The sequence below is a fragment of the Otolemur garnettii genome, unplaced genomic scaffold (assembly GCF_000181295.1).
Source record: "Otolemur garnettii isolate 467f Iridium unplaced genomic scaffold, OtoGar3 scaffold00090, whole genome shotgun sequence".
Taxonomy (NCBI): Eukaryota; Metazoa; Chordata; class Mammalia; order Primates; family Galagidae; genus Otolemur; species Otolemur garnettii.
The window spans coordinates 2,517,565-2,538,585 of NW_003852485.1; the positions used below are offsets into that span (position 1 = coordinate 2,517,565).

General features: G+C 37.2%; 1 pseudogene; it reads left to right on the forward strand.

Moving 5' to 3' along the window:
* Positions 1 to 18,562: 18,562 nt before the first annotated feature.
* On the forward strand, positions 18,563 to 19,995 carry LOC100942945 (annotated as a pseudogene).
* The last annotated feature ends 1,026 nt before the right edge of the window (positions 19,996 to 21,021 follow it).

Below are 21,021 nucleotides of genomic sequence, written 5' to 3' on the forward strand. Positions count from 1 at the left end.
AGTCCCTTGGTTTATTACTCTGATCACTGTGTATTTTTCTCAACATTGGATCAAAATGAGTAATTCACTATTTAATTTCCCCATATTGACACTGAGGTAGGCTACTGCCCATAACAGTCAGGCAGACTACACATCTCACTTTACCCCAGGTAGTACCTGCTTATTATTATTATTCTTAGTCTGTTATTTCTGCATAATTATTAAAATATATGCAATGAATTTGTTCACTTTCTCTCCAGAGTATTCTGATTTGGCCAACCTGATAATAATAATTCCCATTTATTGAGGGTTTACTCTGAGGCAAGATCTGAGCTGGATGCAAACCCAGAACATTGGTTTGTATTATTATTATCCGTGTTTCATAGTCAGGAAAACTGAACTTCTGAGAGGTCAACTAACTTGACCAAACTAACACATTTAGGTCAAGAGCCAAGATTCAGAATCTGGTCACCCTGAACAAAAATCTACATTCATAATCATTATACCATATCCCTACTGCTCTGCAACTCATGACAATTCATGCCATATTATGGAAAACCAGAAACTGACAGTCACAAATTATACTTCAGATATGCCTGGTGTCATAAAGTTAACATGTTTTCCAAAGCATGAGTGGAAAAAATAACGTTAAGGAGAAATTTTACACAAATAAAACTAAATACCAAAATGAGAGGGAATCAAAGAGCACAGCCAGATAATAGAGTCAGAAAATCTCATGTTTCAAGTTTTCTCCCTGGTATTCATCAGCAGCACAGCCTAGAAAAAGAGTAAGTGACTCAAGTTAAGCCTGGCATGTCCCCAGAGTCCAAGTAAAGAATGTCCCAAAATGGGCTTTTAGATATGTCTCTGTTACTGGATTTATGGCTCAGTGCGTGTGCATTTGTAACACAGTGGTGTCTCCAGTAAGACTTACAAAAGGAGAATTTGAAAGATGGCTTTTTTTATTAGTGCAGATATATATGCCATAACCTGATTTTTTTCCCAGTACAGATGTCAGTTACAGTATACCTATCATGCTCTGCAGATTGTGTCATTGGTCAAGAAAGAGAGAAACCCCGATATAATGATTAATAATCAATGTGTCTGGCCTTTAAGTCCACCCAGAGGAGAAATGAAACACTGATACAGAATCTCTCCCCGAAGAAAGAAAAGCACTGAGGGTGGAAAAAAAGGGCAGGATGAGCTACCCTTGGAGGCATATAAATAGTGGAGCTGTCGAGTGTAGGGTTCTGCTTGGTTTGGTATAAAATGTTGTAAGTGAATGATACATGAAGTTTACATCATAGTTTCTTTTCGTAATAAAACCGTTAATATGAAATAAAATAAGTACAATATAAGAAGACCATTTGAGTGGTTTTTTTTTTTTTTTCATTTTTGACAGCTTGCCCTGCTGCCCCCTTCATCTCTCAACTGAGCGCCACAGCTTGCAGCGCATGAAGGAAGACTTTGCCATTGTATCTGTTGCTAATGATATCTGCACAGGGAATTATTACAGTTTATTCCTGAGCTCGCTTCTCGTTAGACTAACTTGTAAAAAGTTTCTACGATCATGGTTGCCTGTCTCCCTAATTTTTTATTCTTTCCTCCCTCTTTTTCTTTTTGCTTTCTTCTGTGGACGGCATTTGTCCTCTAAGAGGAAACCTGGCAGAGATATTTAAAACTCCAACGCACAATCCCACTGATTATTTTATGCTAATGAATGAACTATCTAGCAATATAATATTTCACTTTTTGTGCCCTCCTGGCGGTAGCATAAGATAAATTCTAGAGTATCTTTAATTAAGTAAAGGAAGCAGAAAGAAATCTCTGGGGATTAATAATATTTATGGCCCTAAAATGAATGAAATAACAGATGAAGGTGGGAGGGGGCAACTCCATAGTAGACAAATCTTAGAGAGTTAATTAAAACAAAATTCATGCTTATTTTGGCCTTTTTATCTACATGCAATATCGACGCCAGGGAACAATGAATGGAAAATTTTTAAATGTTCTCATTCTTCCTTCTAGCCTCTATAGTATAAATATTTCACCTTTCTCCATTCCTCCTTCCTTCTGTCCTCCACTACAAAACCCACATTATTTCTGCACATAACCACTCAGTCCTAATCTTAAGGCCTTCTCACAAAACTTCAGACTTTTCTTCAAAATGATGATGGCAAAGCTTCTGAGACAGGGGCCCTTAATATTTGCTGGGTGTGAGGATTGAAATGAGGGACCTACTTGGAATAAATGAAGCTATGTGCATACCAACAGCGGGATTGCTTTGTTTCCCAGGGCTGAGGGAGAATATCACTGAAGACTAAAGAAATCAAAGCAGTTCATAGAAATAATTTGGCTCTAGTTATTTCCACTAAAATCAAGTTGTCACCAAGAAACTGAATGTCATAAATAACTGTTGCAAAAATTGGCCAGAATGCATAGACCAAAAGGATCAAGGAACATGAGGCTAGATAAAAGAAGAGGGACTTGGTCTAAGATTTACGACTGAATCAGCCTTGCTATTTGGTCAGTAGTAGACCTCCTGCTCTTAACACAGAACAGACAGCACCTATTAAGTTCTTGGTTTTAACTAAACAGAGACAAACACAATGGCAGTCACAAAGCACGTCAATACAAGTCTGGGACAGGCAGGGCTTCTATCCCTTAGTGGAATTGTAAATTAATTTCTATATCCTTCTTAGTGTTTTTATATTTTCAGATTTTTATATAATAAAATGCATTACTTTTATAGTTATTACTGCCACTAGAAGAGTAAAAATAGTACGGAATATATCATATATAATATTATTAACAAGTTCAAGAATTAGCAAAACCTGGTGCCTAAAGAGAAACCTGAAGCCTTTATTGGGAAATTAAAGTAGTGTCTTCATTAAAAAGAGTTTCAAAATCTTTGCAATCTGTTACAGTGGTCACTGGAGATAGGTTAAAATTCTGTGATGATTGATACCCCTTTCACGAATAATCAAGAACACCTAGACCCATTTCTAGTCTCAATACAGAGGGAACAACATCTTTAAATAATCAAGATTCTGGCCTGAAATAAATCCTGTATTTGTCACACTGAGTCCTATTCCTATTTTAGAAAGTGGAACCTCAGTGAGCTTCTAACAGTATAATGTTGCCAGAGCTCCTTGCTCCCAGGATCTCCCAATGACAAGAGTAAAGTTCAATCTTAAATAAATTTGGTTCCCAATTCTACAATAAGCATAATCTTCATCCCCTTCCCAAGACCTAATGACCTCCAGCCATCCATTGGCCCTCTAGAACAATTATGGCATCCAAGTAAGGTTGTGGAATTTGTATATAAAGGTAATTGGCCAAGGGGGAATATGTGGGACTCACAGTCCCCTCATTCAACCCTGGCCTGAGGCTACACCATCCTGGGGGAAAGAATGCCTCTTATAATTTGACCATCTAGAAAGAGTGCCCTTTTGTAATTCATCCTTGGAAAAGGAAACTCTTATTAATTCACAAAAGAAAAGGTGCTCTCTGTGCCAGCTGGTACCATGAGGGAAACCCATATTGAAAGCCTCTTAGCTCTTCACTCTCCAGTATCTCCAAATCTATAATCTTTCAATTCACTATTTCAGTTCTTCAGATCTATATTCCCTGCCCTTGGGACAAGATGTGAAAAATTATTCAGTTTAAAGTGTTAATGGTTAAGACTGTAATGTGTTTGTCTTTCTATGCTGACTTTTGCGTTTTACCTGAGGACTGTGGGTCAGTTTCAAAACACCTAGAACACAAGGCATGTAATTACTACAGTGGCTGGTGAGGAAGATGTCCTGCCCTTTAGCCTTGCAATCCTACTACGGTAAAGAGTTGATCCCTCTACATGTTCTTTGTAGCATAACAATCTACTTGACCCATTCTTTAAATCTGATCCAGCGCCTATGTACTCAAAGATTCTTAGGATTTTGCCAGACCATCATTTGAAGATATAAAAAATGATTGAGCAAGTGTCTGACCATACCATGCCTAGAAAAAGACTTAACAAGATTTCAGTTTAAATTTTGAACACTTATAATCTGTGTGGCTTTAGGCAACTCACTTCACTCACTTAAACCATATAGGATTATTCTGCAGAATAAATTAGACATGTGTGGCAAACTCTAGCAAAATGGCAGAGAAACAGCATACACACTGGTAGGATGGATGAGATTGGAAGCAGAAAAATTCATAGCTGCTATGGATCTAGTCCTACGTATACTAGTATCAATAACATAAATAACCAAAAGATGTGTTCATCAGCTAGGATAATTCTAATAGAAAAAAATAGAATGAATACAACAGTAGCCATTTTAAAATTCTATTACCGAATATGTTTATAATACTACTAGGATGAAAACTCAAAGAATTTGAGTATAGGTAAGTTTGAAGCATCAGCAACCATTGTAACAGGCTTACCATTAGAAAATGTTTCTTTAACATTAGGATTCTTCCTTGGCATCTTCCCTCATGGGACTTGTTCTTTCCCTGAATTACTCATTTTAATTGAGAATTATAAAACCACACAGGGGGTATCATCATGCTGAGATCAAAATGACTGAAGTTTTCATAGACTTCTTTTTGTGTGTGGTGCGTTGATGATAGCATGCTCCAGCTTCATTTAATAGATAAAACAGTTCTGTGTCTTAACTACAGAAAATAGATAAAATAGCATTTGCTTTTCACAGCCAAGGTCTAAATTATTTTATTTCTCATTTTCATCTTTTACTAAAATAGCCACAGAACCTTTCATCAATAAAGTATGCTATTTCTTAACATTATTGTCAGAGTCTGATTTTTAAATTGCCTCGATTAAATCTGGGAAAACACACTCCCACTCATCTTTCCTATGGATAAAATTTTCCATGATCCCATTGCCAAATTACACTGTGAAAAAGTCGTCCTGTAAACAAAACAGAAAAGTCAATGAAATGTGTAAAGAGAAAGGTTAATGGTATAACAAGATCAGTTTACATCGAAATATTTAAACTCAAACTCAGAATTAACACCTACATATAAAGAATGCAAACAGAAACAGTTATATCTTAAAACTAATCTGGCACACAGCATGAGGTTGCCCCAAAATGAGAAACACTTTTTAAAAATTTCTAGGCATTAAGATCCTCACATTTCAGATGCTGTGAAGAACCCTACATAGGAGCTGTACAGATGAGTGATTTTTTACTTTTTCTTTTTAAAGATAAGGAATCTGAGGCCCAAGAGTCTAAGTATCCTGTCCCCGATCAAAAAGGGGTGAGTGTCAGGGCCAGAAGACCCCTGGTTCCCTGACTCCTGTTTGAAGCTTTTTCTATTACATTGTGAATGAAGCAACTTTAGATCTGGATTCTACTTGAGTAAAGCAAATGAAAGGACCTGTTGATGGAAAGTCAAAGTGAAAGGAGAGTGGACAGAAGCCCATCGGAAGGTACGGAGGGGCAAATAAGTTGGCCCCAAATCCTTCCTCACATAACCACCGAACTTTTGTCAGACACCTTCCATTTCTTTTTCTAGTTTTTGCATTTGTACCATTTTTAAAAACCTTCTCATGACTTTGGAAGAAAGTTCATTCACATTAATTTCTCATTTGCCAAATGCCCATTTCCTTTAAAGTCTTTTGGAAAATGTTACCTTTGGCTGGAAACCTACTACAACTACAAAAATACCTGATATTTATTGAACAGTTGACCTCCTCCCCAGTGAAGACCACAGATTGATGGCCACATGTCACCATCACAAACTACTTTGCCCTCACAAAGGCACGTATGCACTGTGATGATATTCCTCTTACGGCACTGATTGTTCTAAACATCATCGAGTTTGAAGTTCGTCTGAGTTCGAGTCCTGGCTCCACGGTTTAATAACCAGGTCTCTGTGAGCAACTTATTCTTTGTTTTAGTTTGATCATCTATAAAAGGGGGATAAGAATACTAGACATCTCATTAATTACAAAGGATTTAATTCCTATGAAGCTCTTAGAACCCTACCTGGTATATTGTAAGCTGTTGGTAAGCTTAACTATTATCATTAGTTCATATATAATTATTCAACTAAATTCCACTTCTAGATAGAAAGCTCACTGAAAGCAGAAACCATGTTCAATTTGCCTTTGTATGTTTAGTGCCCAGCATGGTGCTTTACTTAAAAGAGATTTCAATTTGCAATTGAAAATTGCCCTGTGATAGAGATGCCCACCAAACATATTTTCTCTTCCTGGGCATACAGCTAAACTATGGTTGCCAGCATCAGGATGGTGCCATGTTACTAGTTCTCACCAATGAAATGTGAGCAGAGTGTCACTTGTCACTTCCAGGATAAAGCAGTTATGGATGGGTATAACCCTCCCTGTGCTTTTTCTCTTCTCTGTCGGCTGGATGTTAAATTCCATGCCCTGAAAATGGTGGCTCCTTCTTCTGCCAGGCTTTATGAAGCAGAGACCCCTCTGATCATTGCAACTTACCTGAGCTATAAGATGACAAATGGTAAAAAAGCTTTCATCATGTTAAGCTACTTAAATGTTTCAGTTGTTCGTAAACTGTAGATAGCCTATTAGCCTGTTCTGGTTAGTCCAGTCGATGTCAGCCAGGACATGTAAAAGAAAAAGGGGAACAGCCATGGAGAGAGGGGTTCCTTGTTTTCAGTCTTTCCAGCAGTATATCTTCCAGAATTACTTTTTCTTCCCCGAATCACAGGTGTAAAGTATTTTAACCCCCTACTAGAGTTTACATGTTAAGTGCTCACAATCTTGTTTAAGCAAAGTTTTTTAAGAAGGTTTAAAAAGCATTGCATTATGGAATAAACTCTGTTTATTTTCTTTTTAATTATAGCATATTTTAGACATTGGATAAATAGTAAGGAAACAATGCATCAAACCAAGAAATGAAAACACAGTTTTTCTGTTTGCCTTTTTCAAACATTAAAAAAAGACCGCAGATGTTTTTTTAAAACAATAAAACATTAAAAAGTGTATCATGGTATTTTATTACATAAGAACATATAAGAATGCTCAGCTGACAACCTAATGTCCTGTCCCCACTTGATGTCAACCATTGAGATCGTCTGGCTTTGAGGTGAAGGAACCAAAGTCGGGTGTTTGATTTCTCAGATTTAAAACCTGGCTCTTGCATAATCTTGGGCAACTCACGTAGTCTCTCAAACTTCAGTTTCTTCATATGCAAAGACAGAAATATCTCATAAAGTTTTTAAGAGGTTTAAGTGGATTAAAAAATCTAATGTCCTTAGAACACTGTCTGACACAGTATGATTAGTCTTATTAACTGTTGTGATTATACAACATTGTCTAATCAAATTTTAGGTTCAAATTTATGCTCAAGTGACTGCTGGGCTTGTAGGAGAAGCAATGAAATATAAAACTTTTTTTTTTTGTCAACAAGAACTCATTAGGTCAGACAGAAATGCCTTAAACCAGAAAAATATTAGCTTGAGTAGATACGTGAGATATGCTTAATTCAACTGAAATTTTAATAGGAAGACTAATAAAATGTTTTAAATGTAGTCCTTGATAGCAAGCCTCATACCAAAAGCTCTTTTCATAAAATGTTTATTAAGTTAGATTTTTTTAAACTACATATTTAGCATTTTACCTAAAGGGAAAAAAAAGAATGTTTATCTTCAGATGTTTAAAAATGTTTAGTACCAGAAATTGTGTTTCAGATGATAAAGTAAATATCAATTAGCTATATCCTAAATGGAAAGCTTTCTAAAGCTTGTTAATCTGGCTAAGTGTACTTGTTACATATACAAACAAGAAATAAATGATATAATATTTTCCTACAAAAAAGATTATTTTCAATAGTAAGCTTTTAGAGCTCTCTTCATGCTGAGATTAAATATGCAAAAGGAGAGCTTTCCCCATAATTTATTCCTTTAGAATATTTTAATAAAAGATTAACTTCTACCGCGACGAACACTTTCATGTTTTTTAACCTCTAATATCGTTCTCCTGATTTTACCTTACTTCTAGTTCTATCACCTTGAATCAGAGCTTTCTCGGGCTGTTTTTTCAACCTTTCAAATGCTTGTAGACAATGATGGAGGTAGGGAGAAAGCCAGCAAACACAGTTCCAAGACCTCTTTGCCCCACCAGCACGCAACTCATTTAACAGTATACAAATGATTTAACAGTAATCCCAGCTGAGTTCCCAGAGGAAATCATTTCCATTCCCACCACTGCTTGCAGATGGAGGTCATGTTTCCCTCTCTCCTTAGTCACTGCTCAGCCAAACTATTCTATTTACATAATTCTCCCAGTAGTGTTAGGTAAACTTTTTGAAATCAAAGCAGTTTATAGAGTTGCACATCCAGAAAGGCTGTGGAATTGGAGAACTGAAGAGTTCCTGGGCTGGCGCATTGGTGATGATTTTCTCTTTGCCCCATCCTACATAGCTCCATTTCTCCTCCAGATCTGGATCCATCTTGCGTTCTTAGAGGCTGACTTGAATAACCACATTCTTTGACTCTCTACTACTTCATGCTGCGTGCAGTGAAACTGAAGCACTAAGGATATCTGAGGGAGTTAGAAATTGGAGTTGGGGTATATTTATTTCCTGGCTACCTGTATTTATGCCCTGGCTGTCTCTCAGAGATCTCATCCAAGAATTGTCTCTTATATCTACAGATACTCCCTTCAGATTTTAGGAACAGTTCCTTCTTCTTCCCTATTTAGGATTTAGGTCATAAACATCTTTCTTACCTTTGCTACTCCCAGGGTGATTTTGCCAGCCTGTGTTAGTTTCAAAGAGTCCTTTTACTGATGTCCCTTCAATTGCCCCTTATGAGTCTGCTGTTATTCTCTTGTTGGGCCCCTCGCTGATGTCTCCCTAAATGTGGATTATGCTAAGAATACCAGGGAGCCTCAGTCAGACCAAAATTGCAGGGGTGTTACAGTGGGCACCATAGATGGTATTTATACAACCAAAGAAGAATGGGTTTTTCATTGTGTAAGATCACTGAAGTTTACGCTATTGGGAATCAGGAAATAAGTGCAAATTCAAGGCAAGATTGGTTAGAAAAAAATTGATTAGAAGTTTGTGTTGAAGGCGGTAGATGATCTAATACAAGGGGGTGGTAGGGGAAGGAGGGAGCAAGGAGAGGGGAGGAGAGAGGGGATGGGGCTCACAGTGCATAGTGCACCTCCTTGGAGCAGGACATAATTATAAGAGGGACTTTACCTAATAAAGGCCATCAGTGTAACCTAAATCTTTGTAGCCTCAATGAATCCTAAAAAATTAAAAAAAATAAAATAAGAAAGAAAAGAAGTCTGTGTTAGCTAAGTCTTTCTAAGAAGACAGAACCAATAAGATATATATAGAGAGACAGAGAGATGAAAGAGGATTTATTGAGGAAATTGACTCACTTAATTATGGAGGCTAAAGTCCCACTGTAGGCCTAAAAGCTGGAGAGCCATGGGTAGCTCAGTACAAGCCCACAGGCTTCAGAACCTGGAACAATGGTGGCCTAATTCTCACACTGAGGCCAAAGGCCTAAGAAACTGGGGTTTGAGGCCATTGGTGCAAGTCCCCAGACTTCGAAGGTGAGAGAACATGGAGATCTGATGTACAAGGGCAGGAAGAGAAGAGTGCCCGAACTTGAGCAAATTCATCTTTCCTCTTCCTTTTTTTTTTTTTTTTTTTTGCATTTTGTGGCCAGGGCTGGGTTTGAACCCACCACCTCCGGCATATGAAGCCAGTGCCCTACTCCTTTGAGCCACAGGCGTTGCCTCACCTCTGCTGTTTGGTTCTATCCAGACTCTCTCTAATTGGGTGGTGCCCACCCACAATGACAGAAGGTCTTCTCCACTCAGTCCACTCACTCAGACACCAATATCCTCTGGAAACACCCTCACTGACACACCCAAAATAATGCTTTCCCAGCTCTCTGGGTATTTTTTAGTCTACTCAACTTGTCACCTAAAATTAACTATCACAAAGTCTATAAACTTCACAGTGCCTCAGAGAACTTATCATTTCTCTTATGGGTTGAGATTCTTCATCATTCCTCTCAAATGTCAGCAAACACCTCGATTTGACAGGACCCCACATGGCATAATGGAAGTGATCATGCCCGGGAGCCAGCAAGCCTGGTTCCCCCACCAACTCTCTCAGAATAAGTTGTGTGATCTGGGACAAGTCATTTCATTTGGGACTTCAACTTTTTTCCAGACTTCAGTAGGACAAAGCTATAATTCATGGCCTTCCAGTTCTTGCCACATCTAACATAGGCACAACAGGAAATCCATTAGGGTAGTAGCAGGCTGATCATATCTGCCAATTCCAAAGGCCATCTTTTCATATAGCTCATAAACCATCCTACTTGGTCTTACGCTCTAGTCATTGAGGGAAATGGGGTTCTACCTTGGAAAATGGGTACTGTTTTCTGCTCAGTTTATGCATGCAATAACTGTCTCTTTTCTGACCTCTCAAAATGCCATGTCTGATGTGGTGGCATTTGTGGACAGAGTCATGTGTGAATCAGGAATCTTCCCTGGCCTGGAAGTGTGGACCAGCACTAAGGTAGCACCATGTGATGCCTGCTCTCTAGGTGAATGACCTTAGGAGCTGATCTAATCACACTCAGGTCCTTCCTAATAAGGGAAGTTTTTCACAATTCTGTTTTTAATGTTTTATTCTTTATGTTCAAATTGCCTATGTTCGAATTCCTTCCTCTCTATCGCTTCTTCTATAAAACATTTCCTGCACCCCCACTTTCCTCACTGCTCTCCTACAGCACTGTCCTCTGTTCCCCGACCTGTACTAGCATTCAGTCACACTGCACTTTCTTATCTATTACCTGCAGTCCCCTCCCACCAGTCTGGGTTCACCAGTCCCAGTGAACCTGCAGCTCTCTGTCTCAGCTTTAGCCCTCAGAGCAGAGTCTAGCATAAAAGTCTGCACTACAAATGATAAAGCTATCCATCAATAAATGTAACAAATGAAATATCTTTGCAAAGAAAGAACTCCAAAATGAACTTGCTTTGGCTTTTTTTTAAAACCAGTAACTCAGACTAGATCCATCTTAAAAGCAGAAGCAACAGTAGGAATAAAACAAGAAACTACACATGGTAAGATGCCCAAAACTGCTCAGTGGCAGAAGAGACCTGTAATAGCTGTGAAACAAAGCTTTCCTGCTTGTAGATGTCCAGCTAGGAATAAGAAAACAGTAAGAAGAAAGAGATGAGGTGGCGCCTGTACCTCAGTGGGTAGGGCGCTGGCCACGTACACTGAGGTTGGTGGGTTCGAACCCAGGCCCAGGCCAGCTAAAACAACAATGACAGCTGCAACAAAAAAAATAGCCAGGCGTTGTGGTGGTTGCCTATAGGCTGAAGCAAGAGAATCACTTAAGCCCAAGAGTTGGAGGTTGTGGTGAGCGACAATGCCAGGGTACTCTACTGAGGGTGACAGCTTGAGATTGTCTCAAAGAAAAGAAAAGAAAGAAATGAAATGCATTAGGAAAGTCTTATTTGGTAGTGGTGCTGGGGGTAATAGTAGTTGCTGTTGCTGTTGTTTTCTCAAAGATTCTCACAGTTGAATATAGTGGACTGAGTAAGAGTGGAAGCGAAGTCTGAGACAGCTATAGTCACCTACACCTCCGCATTTTTTTTTTTTTTTTACAATACCTAGGATATGTTGCAACCACTCCAGTGCAAAATACCCAGGAAGTCAACAATTTTTTAATTGTATATTTACACGTATTTAGCTCTAGGAATAAAAATATCATTAAGACACAGTCACTGTCATTGTCTTTGAGGAACACCTAGTCTAGCTTGGGAAACACGAAGAACTTCCTGTCATTTACATTGCATAAGAGACATAGGGTGTTAAGAGACAATGAAGAATCAGTTAATTCTCAGTTGTGAAAAATTTTCAGACACTGGTCATGAAAATTTGGGGGGGGAAGGTGAGTTTAGAGCCAGGTACAGAAAAATAAATACATATTTGCAGGAAGAGAAGGGAAAAAGAGAGAGATTTGTGAGGGAGGGAGGCAACTGATGCCAGGCAACATAAATGTACACCCCGTAAAATGTAGGAAGAGAGATGAGGTTTGGATGATGTTGGCAAAGTTCTTGAGCCACGCAGGAATCACTGACAAACGTTTTCCCTAGATCAGGCATTTGTATTCACCATGAAAAACACTTTCCCATACCTTAGGAAAAAGCATAAAGTAAATGTTTTTATAATCTTGCTTGTTTCTGTTCTATTTGTGGTTCTTTTTTGAAAAACTGATTTTTCCTAATGATCCACTCACTCGTTAGGCTTAACCCCCATCCTTCTCCTTGTCAATGATTCCTCTTACCACAATTCAATTCACTGCCTTACTTCTTTGTCTGTTGACTGTATAAATGTGGTTTTTAAAATAAAATAAATTGGAAGGATGTGAGTCCTCTACTACTCCAGTGACACTGCGTTATGTTTTGTGGGAATAAATCCAAACCATTTTAGTGATAATTTATTAGCTTGTGAGGTCTTCAAGAGTAAGGAATCAAGTGGTCAGTTTAATAACGAACCTTCTAGGGAAACTCTAAAACCTAAGCTGAGAATTTTTTATGTGGCTGAATACTCTTTGCTAAAGTCAAAAAGAATTTTAGAGTTGGATTGTTTAAATATTAAATATTTTCAATGAAGAATATGCTAGGTTTTTTAAGAATTTCAGGGTGAATCTGTAGCTGGCCTATTATAAAACTTTTAAAAATTTGTCTTTCATTACGTTGAATTTTTTTACACATCTTTTGTTTTATTGCTGTTATTGTCATTATGTATTTATGAAAGGAGAGAATTATCTCTACTAGTGCCATATAACTCTATGTAATCACCATTAAATATGGGAGATATTGCTTGGTACCGTTTTATTGTGTGTGTATGTATGTGTGTGTGTGTGTGTGTGTATTTTGTTTATTTTGACTTTGGGGAACTATTTTAAGGCCATAAGATGAAACTAAGCAACTAAGCTTATACTCTGCTACAATCTTTGCTTTATATTTCATTTTAATGTATTACCGCATGACTTGAAGAAGCAAACTAAAAATTGTCAGAGTATTGTCAGGGGCAATGCTTGCAAAAACCAATCTAGTTTCAGCACCCCTATTAGCTTTTCCACTTTCCATGAAAAAATTATTTCTGTCAATATTTTAATTTCAACTAGACAAGGTGGAAGGAGTGAGTGACATCTAAGCAGATGGTTGTCAGAAAACTGATGACTGCATACAGTGTGTGATTAAGAATTAGGGAATAAATATATGCAGCTAGCTGTAAATACCTTGCATCCATATATATATCCCCCCTAAGAAACTCAGTCTTACAGATTACATTATTATTAATGAAATACTTATATTTTGATAGTATATTTTAATCAATTATTCAACTATTACATAGGTACATAGTGCCTATGCCTCTAAGACCAATAAAAACTTAAACCTAGGTGGACATAAATATGACCTTACAAATCATTATTCATTTTCCTTATTAACTTTCTAACCACTTTGAAAGATGTGTGTCAGCTGCTTAAATACAAAAATATTTAATTAGAATCATGCAGATTATTTGCCTGTGATCATTAGGGTCAGAGAAGACCACCCCAAATCAGTACTCTAGACCATGCAGCATCTTCAAATCAATATACAATGTTGCCCTTTATGAATAGCTTGGTTTTCAAGGTCAAAGTTTGATTTGGGCAAGGACTGTCTATTTAGAAGTTTACAAAATTTTTGACCATGACCATAGTATGGATCCAGCGAGCAAGGTACCACTAAAAAAGACGTTGGTTTTACATTGTACCCCATAATTGCATTAATGTACATAGCTATGATTTAATAAAAAATATAAATAAATAAATAAAAGACTGGGAGAAACAGAAAAAAAAAAAAAGATATTGCAGTCCTAGTTCCCAGTGTTTGTAGATGTGGTCTTATTTGGAAATAGGATCTAAGAAGAAGATCAGGTTAAAATGAGGTCATTAAGATGGGCTCTAATCTAATGTAACTGTGTTCTCTTAAAAAGGAAAAATTTGGACACGGAGAGAGACATGCATGCAGGAGGAATACCATGAGAATACAAAGACAGATCAGGTGATGCACTTACCAGACCAAGGACTGCAATGATTGCCAGCAAACCAAAAGGAGCAAGAGAGAGGCACAGAATAGACTGTCCCTCACAGCCTTCAGAAGACTGGACCTTGCCAACACCTTGACCCCTGACTTCTCGCCTTCAGAACTGTTCCACAATAGATTTCTGATGCTGAAGACACCCATTTTTAACACTTCATTATGGCAGCCCTAGGAAGCTAATACCAGCCACAATCAGAAATGCCTTGTGATCCACAATATCCTTGCACATATAAAATACACCTAGCAAAGTTTTCACAAAACAGTGCTTGCCATTACTGCATGTGATATACTCCAACATTTTCTATTCTACATAGTCTTAAAATTTTGTTGTCACAACCCATAAAATTTTAAGAGCTCAAGACTCACAGTTTGGAAAACATTATCCTAATAAGAAAACAAAATTTAACTCCCACAATGGGTCCCTTTTATTTGCTGTGACTAAATAAAAAATCTGAGATGAGGTAAAGTTTGAAGAACGTGGCATGTACTGCTACTGAACAACAACATCAAATCAACCAAACATTCACATGGCAAAAATTATTTCCCAGAGTTCTTTAAAATCAGCACAAAAACCCTCGACCCAAGACTGATGAGTATGATGCTAAGTCATCCTCAAGTGTACGTTGTTCTGACCTCAGCAGCTAAAGTACAAAGAATAATTCTTACCCCAATATTTTTCAAGGCTGCAGTTTACATAGAACAGGCTTAAATAGGTTTCAGTGAGTGAAAGTCTGTGCACAATGGTTAAATCACTAATCAAACTGTGATAATCTCTAGATCACAGGTGACCTTACTTTTCCAACCCTCTCTGTCCATCTGTTTTTCCTTTTCCCTCAGTTCTTTTGTCCTCTTTATTCTTCACAGTTCCTCTTCTCTCCCATTCTGGCCAAGTTCCTCATCCCTCCCTAATTCTTACTGTGTCCCACTCTCATCTCTTCTGTGTCTGCCTCCTTTCCTGTTCTTGTCTATGTTTTCAACTTTCCTTCTTCACCTGCCTCTGGGTTTTGTTTTGGTTTATCCTTCTCTCCTTTAACTCATATTGATATATAATAAAGGTTTTTTAGGGTTGTGCATAATGAAGTAAAATTATTAGCTTCTATTTCAATAATATTAAGAAGACTCATTGAATATAATGCAGTCATTAATTTATCCTTCCCCACCTCATGGTCACATAGTAGGGGAGAGGTTCTCACATTTCCTTTAAACAGCAGCACCACCCCTCCTTAAGCAATTTTAAAGTGCTGCTTTATATATTATTTGTCAGGTAAAAGAAATTTCAGAGAACTTAAAAATAAAGCAATGAGAATTCATGCTAATTAAAACCAATTAGAAGTAGAAGATGAACATTCTTGATACTTTAAGTAAAGGCCCCCCAATTGAATTTGATTTCCAAAATGTGACTTCTCATACACTTTAAAATCTTGAACAATTTTTAGATGTAAAGATTTGCTATATGGAATACTTTAATAACTGTTATCAAAAATATATAGCCTTGATAGCTAAGGTGACTACATTTTTATCAGGCAAAATTGATCGCTGTTTCTTTTGCATTTCTGAGAATAATTCACTTATCTATAGCTTTTACTTTCATGGTTCCCCAAACCTGTTACTCTCATATTGCCTTCCCCAACTCTCGAAAACCCCAAATTCACCAATGCCTGTTCTGCTACTGCTACATTCCCTTCTGTTCTAAAATCCTAATCAAAATGACCTTTCTCTGAAGAGTACAAAAGCAATCCACAAAGAAGAATTTGGAACATTATTCAGATTTAAGAAATTTTCACTGAGGTATAAATTTGAAAACCCAAAACACGGTAACTTACCTTCCCAAGGAATCTCAAGTAAGAGAAATTTAGTTAGAAATACACTTGAGCTTAATTATAACATCCTTGCCACTACAAACTCTCTCTAATTCACCACAGTTCATCAGTGACAAAAATTAGGAAAGTAAATTATACCATTTCTCACACTGGAGTTTATACATATATTAATATTCTTATGGGTTTGGACAAAATTAATAATTTTCTCTAAAACAAGTGGGAAGAGGGATTGTGGTAGATTGACTTGTTTGCCCACTTCTTCACAACTCACAGTTTCAAGTTTTTAACCATGTAACTTTACAGTTTCTTCCACCAAAGACAATATAGTCCCCCTACTATTAACTTCTGAATCAGCTATACCTACTTGAGATACGGGATGTTAGCAGTAGCAATGCAAGAGGGCCCCTAGAACGTGTTTGCATGAGGAGGCATACCCTATCCCCCTGTGTTCTGGCATCACCATAAAAGGACCTTTCCCTGGGTAACTGCTGCCCCAGAACAGGCTGCAATATGGGCCCCAAACTGGACATAAAGAGCAGACCTGGGCCAGCTAGACACAGCTTGAAGCCTTCCAGCATTGCCTAGCCCAGCCTGGTTCACCCAATCACTTATCAATCTGCAGACATATGAGCAAGCCCAGCTGAGATCAGAACTATTCTATCCAACCCAAATATGTGTGAGAAATAAATGCTTATAATTCTATTATTGTGTACCATTGATGTTTTATATTTTTTTATTATGCAGCAATAGTTGGCTTATTCTATACAGGATTAAAAGCAATTTAAAAATTGCAATGACCTGGGCAGCACCTGTGGCTCAAAGGAGTAGGGTGCCTGTTCCATATGCCAGAGGTGGCAGGTTCAAACCCAGCCCTGGCTGAAAACTGCAAAAAATTGCAATGACCTAATAATAACAAGAAAGTGGTAATGATATTAATTTATATTAGACACTAAAAAGTCAAATATGTATGTTTTAATTTCTAAGTAACTACTCAAATATTAGTCAAAAACCTAAAAAGTTGATTGGAGATGGAATAACACAATTTATTTTATTTTATTCTAATTTTTGAAGTGGGGGAAAAGAATAAAGAACAGATGAGAAAAACAGAAGATGGTAGATGTAAACTCAAATGTAACAGCAGTTAACTTAAATGTAACAAACTAAATACTCCAATCAAAAGATTAATATTGTCTCACTAGACAAAAAATGAAGCTCAAACTTGGAATTCTTATTAAAGTCTAAGCTTCATAGAAAAGTTAAAAATGAAAGGACAAAGATTTATCATAGTCACACTGACTGAGAGCAAGCTGAAAGTATACTAACATAGAATAAATTTTAGGAGAAGAGATATTATTAGGAATAAAGAGAAATATTTAATAAAGGTCAAATAAATTCACCAAGACAATATTCCTATTCTTGATGTGCATGCACCAAACACCACATCTTCTAAATTTATACAGCAAAGATTGGTTGGACTAAAAAAAGAAACAGAAAAAGCCACATTAATCATGGAATATAAACACATATAAATCCATAAAATAAGCATACAAAAATTTACTAAGAATATAGGATATCCAAAAAAGATTAAAAACTTTGAATTAACTGACATATATAGAACACAGAACCCAACAAAGATAGAATGTGTATTGTTTTTAGGTAAAATTTTTTAGGTGAATATTCTTTAAAAAATTATCATCTACTGAGCTGCTAAACAAGTCTCAAAAAAGTGCCAAAAAACTAAATGATTAGAATGTAGTCTCTGATCATAGTGATTTTAAGCTAGAAATCATTAGCCAAAAAGATAACTAGAATCTCTTCAACTGCCTGAATATTGTACAAAATAATTCTAATTATTCCATGCCAAAAAAAGAAATACAACAGAAATTCAAGGTATTTCAAAATAAAACATATGAAAATATGGCACAATTAACAAGAAAAATATTTCTAAAGCTTATTTTATAAGAAAATGGATAGAATACATATATGAGAAAAGAAAGACTAATAAACAATGATTTCAGTTTTTATATCTCAAGAAGTTAAAAATGTTGAAAACAAAGACATCGGACCAAAGAAAGCAGAAAGAAAATGATTAATGAATTAGTATAAGAAAATAGAATAAATAGTGAAAGATCAACAAAGTCAAAAGTTTATTCTCTGAAAGATAAACAAAATTAGCAAATCCTATCAAGAAAAAAAGAGCAAAGGCACAGAATCCTAATACCAGGAATGAAAAAGGTGACATTATTATAGATCCTACAGAGTGGAAGTAATTCTACTTCAACATTGTAAAACTTATTGGCATAAAGTTGTTTATGACGTCTTTAAAATCTGATGTGATGCACTTTTTATCTTTTTAATGTCTGTAAGATTTATCACTCAAGAGCATAAGTTTTCTAAAACTGTTTAGCAGCATCTACTTATGCTGACATATGCTTAAACTGTAACTCAGAAATTCCACTCCTGGGTTTATATCCAACATAAAGGTACTATTAGTGCATACAAGAGAATATTCACAGCAACTTACTTCCGTGTTTTCTCTGAGGAGAAAAGTTTTAAAAAGGTAAAAGTTTTAAAGAATATTCTGGAGTTCTGTTGCTAAACAGACGTCATGACTGCAGTTCTGAAGCAGCAATAGAAGATGCAGCCCCTGGATATAGTGGAGCTGGCCGAGCCGGAAGAAGTGGAGGGAGACTCCAAGCAGTTTCCGCTGCTGGTCATCAATGAGATGCGCCAGGACATTGCATCTCTCACCCGGGCGCACAGGTGAGGGCACATGCGGAACAGAAGCAAGTGGTGGGAAATGGACAATGTGCTCCTCCAAATAAAAACCCAGGTGGAGGCCTCGGAGGAGAGCGCACTGAATCATCTTCAGAACCCAAACAATGGAGTCAACGGCAGGGTGACCAAGATGTGAAAGAAGGCCAAGGGGAAGGTGAAGGAGATCACGAAGATGGCAGAGATGGTGGTGGAGCTGGTCTGGCGGAAAGAGAACAGCCAGTTGTCGGGAAGCAGCCTTGGTGGTACACAGCCAATGGATTCTGGTCAACTGATGGAGATTGGCTGACACCCTGGAGAAGCTGTAACCAGAGAACTTTTTGTTTTTGTTTCCTCTTTTTTCCTCTGTCTACACTCTGTCCTTCACTCTGTCCATACATTTCTGTTATGGTCTGTGGTTGATGACCTCAATATGAGTTTTTTTTTCTTTTTCTTTTTTTTTTTTTTTTTGCAGTTTTTGGCCAGGGCTGGGTTTGAACCCTCCACCTCTGGTATATGGGGTTGGTGCCCTACTCCTTGAGCCACAGGTATTGCCCTCAATATGAGTTTTTGATTGTTAAATGTTATTGTTTGGGGAAGTAACTTTTGTTTGGAAAGTGCCCTCATGTGCAGGAATTAGGGCCTAGATTGTAAGCTCTTGCAGCAGTCACCAAAGTTCCTTGTCTTTGGTTGTTATTTGTAAAGTTTGAGGGGCTTTGCTCTTGTGTGAGCTGATAGCTCCCTGGAACTATGGGTCTGAGTGTGACACACGAGACTCAGAGTTGGAGTTCTCCAGCTCTGGAGGTGTTGAAGGAGCTCCATTGATTCTAGAAGACAACCCCACTCAGCAGCTGCTGAAGAAAGGACCGGATTTCAACTGGAAATGTGGCTGGGGCTGATCTGAGTAGGCCTGATGAATCTGGAGAAGGGGTGGAGAATAATATTGTCTGTATTGGGGCACTTTAATTTCTGTGTGAGACCAAAAGAGGAGAGATTTATTTTGTTCAAAATTTAAATTCTATTTGGTACACTATCTGATGTAATTGTCTGGTTAGTTTATTTGGAAAACCTAACTCGTCTTTATCTAACTTGGAACCTAGAATGGGGGTGCAATCTTGATATTCTGTAAAAGTGGATGTAATACCCTGATGCATTTCAAGGGATCCTGGGCATAAAATGGAAGAGATGTTTGCGAAAGACCTTGAGGGGATAGGGGAGGAAAGCATGGAATCATCTGCATTGGACCCTAAACTGGACTGGGAAGAGGCATCTTTAAGATGGTTCATGCATTGTCCATCTACAAGTTCATTTGGGTAGCAGACCTGACAAGTCAAAACCCTACCATGTTAAAAAAAAAAAAAAACTTACTGTGTTATGAAAGTATTAATATGCTTGAAAAGATTTTTAAAAAGAATATCAACAGCAGCTTTCTTCATAATTACCCCAAACTGCAAAAACTCCAAAGGTCGAAATTCCAAAAAGTTTGGAATGAATAACTGATTTGTGATATTTTCCTGCAATGACAATGAATACATACTGATACACTTAGCCATTTGGATTATTTTTATAAACACAATCCCACTCATAAAAAAATCCCAAACAGATTAACTTATGGTGGTAGATGCCAGGATAGTGGTCATCATCGAGAGACTACTGAGCGAGAAGCAGGAAAGCTCTCACTGATGTGTTGTTTCTTAATCTAGGTGGGGGTTTACAAAGCTGTTTATTCTACAAAAATCCAAATGTGATCCACTCTTCTCCATGTGTGTTATAATCCAATAAAATGTTTACTTAAAAATCAAAATCTTTAAATAGAAACCTAGGCATTATTGAATTTTGAGAAACTAAACTATAAATTAAGAATCCACCCATCTTCACTTCTACCCATACACATTTGCCAGTCACACTAAATATAACAGCAGTGTTTAACATTTGCAGTGGTTTTTATGTGTTGGAATAAATGCCCTCCTTGAAGAAGCACACTAAATTTCTCAAACTATCCTATGAATAAATATCAATATTATTCTCATTTTACATATAATCAAATTGAGCTTTAAAGTTGCTACATACTTTGTTCAAGATTACAAAGCCCAAGGTATAGCAATGCACTTCTACCATCTGCACTTGCTGTTCAACTCACGACCCCAACAGACTCATTCACAATGAGAACAATTGAGCTGGGATAGTCCAGGAGTGAAATTTTACAGAAGACAGGAGTTCCTGGTCTTAAAAAGGGTTGGGAAAGGGCTAGATTTTGCTTTTGTTCCAATTGCATCTTGAGTCCAGACCTACAAATAATCATGTTTAATGTGTCCAATAGGAGATTAGAAAAAATAGACAGGA